Source organism: Budorcas taxicolor, chromosome 6, assembly GCF_023091745.1.
Source record: "Budorcas taxicolor isolate Tak-1 chromosome 6, Takin1.1, whole genome shotgun sequence".
NCBI classification, from domain to species: Eukaryota; Metazoa; Chordata; class Mammalia; order Artiodactyla; family Bovidae; genus Budorcas; species Budorcas taxicolor.
The window spans coordinates 81,957,249-81,965,455 of NC_068915.1; the positions used below are offsets into that span (position 1 = coordinate 81,957,249).

Below are 8,207 nucleotides of genomic sequence, written 5' to 3' on the forward strand. Positions count from 1 at the left end.
ATGAAAAGACCCTGATGGTGGGAAAGATTGAGGGAAGGAGGAGAAGGGGACAACAGAGGATAAGATGTTTGGATGGCATCATCGACTCAATGGACATGAGTTTGGGTAAACTCCGGGAGTTTGTGATGGACAGGGGGGCCTGGCGTGCTGCAATTCATGGGGTTGCAAAGAGTCAGACACGACTGAACGACTGAACTGACTTGAACTGAATTGATATGCTTATCCAAAACAACTGTGTCTCACTGAAAAGTATTTCTCAAGTACCCATGATGCGTACTTCTTTCCTGTTTTAGAAATAATGACACATTCTTTTGACTATCTTTGTGATGAAAATTCTGCACTCATTGGTAATGAATTAGTTTTGGAGACCATGAAAAGTGTAGAGTCATGTCCAATGAATATTTTCTTGCTAAATAGCTTATTACCATTAGTTCTGAAACACTGGATATTTATTTACAGGATTATGCAAGTAATTTATTAAAGAACCCACCCCCATACCAAACTATATTACATTAAGCAAAAACATTATTATTAAATGGGGCTGTAGGTTTGAAAAGTTGCTACCTTAAAGCAAGAATTTAATGTCAGTTTTGCTGAGAAACAGAACAAACAAAAACTGGTTTTGTTATAGGCAATTTGACATAATAATGCACATGAGTATCATAGGTTTTATTGTGCCCATAATAAATTTTGTTCATAACTGTTCACCTCTCAGTTTTACGTTCATGCTATATTTCTTTCTGAAAACAGAAACACATTTAATTTTCATTTCAGTATTTATTAGTGTAAAATAGAAACAAAAATTCCCATATATCCTTACACCTTTGTAATATACCCACTAAAGTTTAAGTGCCTCAAAATAGGGGAAAATCTAAACAAGATCAAAATCAAATAAATCAATCAAAGATTCTACATGTGCTGTTTTTCAAAGAGACTTTTGCCTTAGTTACTATTACCAGTAAAAAATTTATAAACTCTATATACATCTGTATGAAAATTATATATATATGTATATCTATACAAGAATTTTTTATATATGACTTCATTTAATGGGGGAAATAAAAAGACTATTAATAGCAGTGGAAGCCAGTGAAATATACAAAGTATACCAGGAATTTAGGTAATTTTACTCTGAAGTAACAAATGACTTATTGTAGTCTCTTCTATTGTTCCTTCAGTTATTAATACATTTGCAGGCCTCTCAGAGAGTCTGCAGTTACTTTTGGCTATAGATGTCTATCATTTCTGATATATTGCAATTTTTTTCCAACTGGAAGTTGTTCTTCATTACAGTGAATAGTTAAATATTTTAAACAAAACAAAATAATTCCCAAATTAAATTGATAAAGTGAAAATGAATAATGATAATGTCATTATGCAAATTTCAAATAATTGTGAAAATTCCAAAAATCTAATATTGGGCTGAGATTTTTCTGTTTTCTGTCCTCTAAGAAAACTCTCTGATACTTTGCCATGGGAATCTGTGTGCATATACACATATGTGTTTGTTTATACGTATATGAGTATGTATTTTAGTCCCTCTTAAAAAAATAGGCATTACTTAGTGGTGGTGGTGTTTAGTCATTAAGTTGTGTCCAACTCTTTTGTGACCCTATGGACTGTACCCCAGGACCCAGAGACCCCACAGATTGAGACAGAACTGTGTTTGAGTGCCTCCTGTGGAGGTATGGGTCAGCCGTGGACTACTGCAGGGGCAGGGGCTGTGGGTGCAGCAGACTTGGGTATGGCATAAGCCTTCTTGGAGGAGGTCACCAATAACACCACCATAGAGCTGCCTGAACTTACACAGTACTGGGAAAACAGATGTGATGGGCACAAACAGGACCCAGGAGAAAGGAGCAGTGTCCCCACAAGAGACTGACTCAGACTTGCCTATAAGTGTCCAGGAGTTTCCAGTGGAGGTGTGGGTCGGCAGTGGCCTGCTGCAGGGTTGAGGGCACTGAGTGTAGTAGTACATGCATGGGAACTTTGAGGGAGGTCACCATTATCTTCATTACCTCCACCATAATTTGGCCCCAGGAAATGGTCAAATAGGAGATGGCAAGAGTGAATATCAACACTTTAGGAATCAGTGAACTAAAATGGACTGGAATGGGGGAATTAAACTCAGATGACCACTATATCTACTCCTGTGGGAAAGAATCACTTAGAAGAAATGGAGTAGCCATCATAGTGAACAAAAGAGTCCAAAAGGAGTGCTTGGATGCAATCTCAAAAAGGACAGAATGATCTCTGCTCATTTCCAAGGCAAACCATTCAATATCACAGTGATCCAAGACTATGCCCCAACCAGTAATGCTGAAGAAGCAGAAGTTGAATGATTCTATGAAGACTTACAAGACTTTCTAGAACTAACACCCAAAAAAGATGTCATTTTCATTATAGTGGACTGGAATAAAAAAGTAGGAACTTAATAAACACCTGGAGTAACAGGCAAATTTGGCCTTGGAGTACAGAGTGAAGCAAGGCAAAGGCTAATAGCGTTTTTCCAAGAAAACACACTGGTCATAGCAAACATCTTCTTCCAAAAATACAAGAGAAGACTCTGCACATGGACATCACCACATGGTCAATACTGAAATCAGATGGATCATATTCTTTGCAGCCAAAGATGCAGAAGATTTATACAATCTCAAAAACAAGACTGGGAGCTGACTGTGGCTCAGATAGTGAATTCCTTATTGCCAAATTCAGACTTAAACTGAAGAAACTAGGGAACACCACTAGACCATTCATGTATGACCTAAATCAAATCCCTTACAATTATAGGGTGAAAATGACAAGTAGATTGAAGGGATTAGATCTGATAGAGAGGCAAATGAACTATGGACAAAGGTTCCTGACATTGTACAGGAGACAGGAATCAAGAATATCTCCATGAAAAAGATATTTAAAAAAAAAAAGGCAAAATGGTAGTCTGAGGAGGCCTTACAAATAGCTTAGAAAATAAGAGAAGTAAAGGGCAAAGGAAAAAAGGAGATATACCCATTTGAATGCAGAGTTCCAAAGAATGGTGAGGAGAGATAACAAAAGGTTCCTCAGAGATTAGTGCAAAGAAACAGAGGAAAACAGTAGAATGGAAAAGTCTAGAGATCTCTTCAAGAAAATTAGAGATACCAAGGGAACATTTCATGCAAAGATGGACTCAGTAAAGGACAGAAATGATATGGACCTAATAGAAACAGGAGATATTAAGAAGAGGTGGCAAGAATACACAGAAGAACTGCTCAAGAAAGATCTCGATGATACAGATAATCACGATGATGTGATCACTCACCTAGAGCCAGACATCCTAGAACTCAAAGTCAAGTGGGTCTTAGGAAGCATCACTATGAACAAAGCTAGTAGAGGTGATGGAATTCCAGTGGAGCTATTTCAAATCCTGAAAGATGATGCTGTGAAAGTGTACACTCAATATGCCAGCTAATTTGGAAAACTCAGCAGTGTCCACAGGACTGGAAAAGGTCAGTTTTCTTTCCAATTCCAAAGAAAGGCAATGCCAAAGAATGCTTTAACTACCAAACAATTGCACTCATCTCACACTCTAGGAAACTGATGCTCAAAATTCTCCAAGCCAGGCTTCAACAGCATATGCACCGTGAAATTCCAGATATTCAAGCTGAATTTAGAAAAGTCAAAGGAACCAGAGATCAAATTGCCAACATTCACTGGATCATCAAAAAAGTAAGAGAGTTCCTGAAAAACATCTACTGCTGCTTTATTGACTACTCCAAAGCCTTTGACTGCGTGGATCACAACAATGTCTGGAAACTTCTGAAAGAAATGGGAATACCAGACCACCTGACATGCCTCCTGAGAAATCTGTATTCAGGTCAGGAAGCAACAGTTAGAACTGGACATGGAACAACAGACTGGTTCCAAATAGGAAAAGGAGTATATCAAGGCTGTATACTGTCACCCTGCTCATTTAACTTATATGCAGAGTACATCATGAGAAATGCTGGTCTGGAAGAAGCAAAAGCTGGAATCAAGACTGCCAGAAAACATATGAATAACCTCAGATATGCAGATGACACCACCCTTATGGCAGAAAGTGAAGAAGAACTAAAGAGCCTCTTGATGAAAGTGAAAGAGGAGAGTGAAAAAGTTGGCTTAAAACTTAACATTCAGAAAACGAAGATCATGGCGTCTGGTCCCATCACTTCATGGCAAATAGATGGGCAAACAGTGGAAACAGTGTCAGACTTTGTTTTTTGGGGGGCTCCAAAATCACTGCAGGTGGTGATTGCAGCCATGAAATTAAAAAAATGCTTACTCTTTGGAAGAAAAGAGCAACCTAGCATATTAAAAAGCAGACAGTACTCTACCATCTAGTCATCTTAAGGGTCATCTAAGACAATGGCACCCCACTCCAGTACTCTTGCCTGGAAAATCCCACGGACGGAGGAGCCTGGTGGGCTATAGTCCATGGGGTCGCGACTGAGCGACTTCACTTTCACTTTGCACTTTCATGCATTGGAGAAGGAAGTGGCAGCCCACTCCAGTGTTCTTGCCTGGAGAATCCCAGGGACGAGGGAGCCTGGTGCACTGCCGTCTATGGGGTTGCACAGAGTCGGACACGACTGAAGCAAGTTAGCAGCAGCAGCAGCAGTCAAAGCTATGGTTTTTCCAGCAGTCAAGTATCGATGTGAGAGTTGGATTCTCAAGAACGCTGAGCACTAAAGAATTAATTCTTTTGAACTGTGCTGTTGGAGAAGACTCTTAGGAGTCCCTTGGACAGCAAGGAGATCCAACCAGTCCATCCTAAAGGAAATCATTCCTGAATATTCATTGGAAAAACTTATGCTGAAGCTAAAACTCCAGTGCTTTGGCCACCTAATGTGAAGAACTGACTAATTTGAAAAGACCTTGATGCTGGGAAAGACTGAAGGCAGAAGGAGAAGGGGACTACAAACGATGAGATGGTTTAATGCCATCACTGACTCAATGGACATGAGTTTAAGTGAACTCCAGGGGTTGTTGACCAACTGGGAGGCTTGGAGTACTGTAGTCATGGGGGCACAAAGAGTCAGACATGATTAAGTGACTGAAATGAACTGAACTGAACTGGACTATAGCCTTCCAGGTTTCTCTGTCCATGAGTTTTCCCAGGAAAGAATGCTGGAATGGGTTGCCATTTCCTTCTTCAAGGGATCTTCCTCCCCCAGGGATGAAACCTTTATCTCCTGCATCAGCAGGCAGATTCTTTACCACTGAGCCACTTGGGAAGCCTCAATCATTATTTAGGCATTAGCTATTTGTCCTTGACACTCATGATCCATAAATTTCATGGTAAATGAGAGGTGCATGACTTTAATTCAGTTAAATCTCATAGGTCATGATATAGCCAAGAAATTTTGCAGTTAAAAGTAGCTACTCCCCCAGCATCAATGCAAAAAAGAAAGGAATTTTATGCTTTAATGCAACTAGAGGATTGGAAGGTGAAGTAATGAATCTTTTTCAGAAAGATGTATTTTTTTAAATGTTCTTCCTGCAGCTTTGAACCTTATTCATGCACTAGAAACATAATGATCATTATTCAATATGACTAGATGACTAGATTTAAGCATGCAAAAAACCTATTTAGATCTCTCATAATTCTCCATAAGCCACATGACTAAATAGCATTTAAATAAGTGAGAAAACAATATCTCAGTCTTGTGAGCCTCACTAAAGAAATGTATAATAAATTTTCTCACAGTGTTTTCTTGGGTTGCTAATGCATACTGGTTTTATTAATTTACCAACAGACTTTGCCTAGTTGTTCCCACCTTAAAGAAGATTATAATAGTAGAAACAGAATAAGTGCAGGAAGAGTCACGATAAGAAAGTGCCAAGTACATGTACTTTTTGGTTTTGTTTGCTTTTTAATATGGTCAAAAATTCCAGAATGTCAGTCACACTTGAGAAGTGTTACAAGTTCTCTGTACCTGAGAAATATCACCTTCATAAACAATCCAACTGCACTTTATTAGCATCTCCTTCTACTGCTCCTTTCTTTCTTTGTTTACTTTAAATATTGTTGTGTGTGTGTGTGTGTTTATGTTTAAGAGAGTGATAATATTGTACTTTACCTTTTTTCCTTAACTAAGCATCCATTCTAATGATGTAACTTCAGGATGATATATAGTATTTTGTCTCTGGTAACCTGCTTTCTATGTCTAGTCTTCCATCATTTGCTTGAGGAGGTCATATCCAATTCATTTAGGGCCCAGATAGAACAAAAAGTCAAAGAAAGTTGACTCACTCCATTGTTGTCATATTGAGCTAGAAGAAGGATCTTCTACTGTCCTCAGAGATCCTGAATCTGTGGCTTTTAGATCAAGACTGGAATCCACACTATGAGCTTTCTAGCTTTCAGGCCTTCAAATTTTACCTTTGGCTCTTCTGAGATCCCCAGCTTGCAGATGGAACATGGTGGGACTTTTCAGCCTCCACAATAGGTGAGCCAGTACCTTACAATATCTCCTCATATGTATATTAATATATTCCATTGGTTCTATTTTTCTGGAGAACCTTGACTAATACATGACATAAAAATGAGTGGTTTGGCCATGCCATGGTGGGAGCAGGTATGCGTGTCTCTCTGAGCTATCCAGCTTCATTCTTGTCTCCGTCACAACATCCATACCCTCCATTGCCATGACTGAACAAATGATGTGCATGGCACCCTCAAGGGCCACAATGATTGGATGACCCAGATTCCTTATTACTCCCCAGAGACAGGATACTCCCTCCCTTCCAGACAGGATACTCTCTGCCTCTGGGGACAGCATCATTGTTATGTGGAAGCTCACCAGAGATGAGATGAATTATGTTTTCCCACAGTATGCTTTTTGGGGTCACTCTCATTTTGTTAGTGGTAATCTTCTCAGATGGCCAGTTTGCCCTCTCAGGCTCTGGGGATGAAACTCGTTACCTCTGGGATCTCACAATGGGCACCAACATGCACCACACCAAGGATGTGCTGAGTGTGGCCTTTTCGGACAAATGGCAAATTGCCTCTGGCTCCTGATACAAAACCATCAAACTATGGAATACTTTCAGTTCAGTTCAGTTGCTCAGTCGTGTCCGACTCTTTGTGACCCCATGAATCACAGCACGCCAGGCCTCCCTGTCTATCACCAACTCCCACATTTCACTCAGACTCACGTCCATCGAGTCAGTGATGCCATCCAGTCATCTCATCCTCTGTCATCCCCTTTTCCTCCTTCCCCCAATTCCTGCCAGCATTAGAGTCTTTTGCAATGAGTCAACTCTTTGCATGAGGTGGCCAAAGTACTGGCGTTTCAGCTTCAGCATCATTCCTTCCAAAGAAATCCCAGGGCTGATTTCCTTCAGAATGGATTGGTTGGATCTCAAATATACTTTCCAGAATGAGAGTCGATCAGAGTGAGTGTCTTGTGTCAGTTTCTTGCCCAACAACAGCAATCCCATCATTCTTTCCTGGGGCTGGGACAAACTGGTCAAGGTATGGAACTTTGCCAACTCTAACCTGAAGCCCAACCACATTGGCCACACAGGCTACCTGAACATTGTGACCATCTCTCCAGATGGATCCTTCTGCACTTCTGGAGGCAAGGATGGACAGGCCATGTTGTGAGATCTGAATGAAGGCAAGCACCTTTATACACTAGATGGTGAGGACATCATCAGTGCCCTGTGCTTCAGTACCAACCACTACTGGCTTTGTGCTGCCATGGGCCCTAGCATTAATATCTGGGACTTGTAGGCAAAATCACTGTAGATGAACTGAAGCAAGACATTATTGGTACCAGCAGCAAAAGAGAGCCTTCCCAATGTATCTCTCTGGCTTGGTCTGCTGATGGCCAGCTACTGTTTGTTGGCTATATGTACAGCCAGGTTTGCATGTGGCAGGTAACCATTGGTACCTGCTAGAAACAAACATGGAAGAGTTTAAAAATTTTTAAAAAGGAAAAGAAGAAAATTTGCTTTCTGGAAAAAAAATGAATGGTTAGGAGAGGATATTATATATTTTGGGTTGGAGGGGATTTTATGACTATTTTTGTTTTCATTCTATTTGTTTGTTTGTTTTTTCATAGTTTAGTTTTTATCTGTTCAGGGTAGTGTCTACTGATGAATGTAATTATGGAGGAAAGTGTTATTTATCCCTCTTTAACTCCATGCTGAAAATGTGGAGCTCAAAATGGGACTACTCTTAGAAT

At 40.0% G+C, this 8,207-nt stretch overlaps 1 pseudogene; it reads left to right on the forward strand.

The window, feature by feature from the left end:
- The first annotated feature begins 6,612 nt into the window (after positions 1-6,612).
- On the forward strand, positions 6,613-7,920 carry LOC128049524 (receptor of activated protein C kinase 1-like; annotated as a pseudogene).
- Positions 7,921-8,207: the final 287 nt, after the last annotated feature.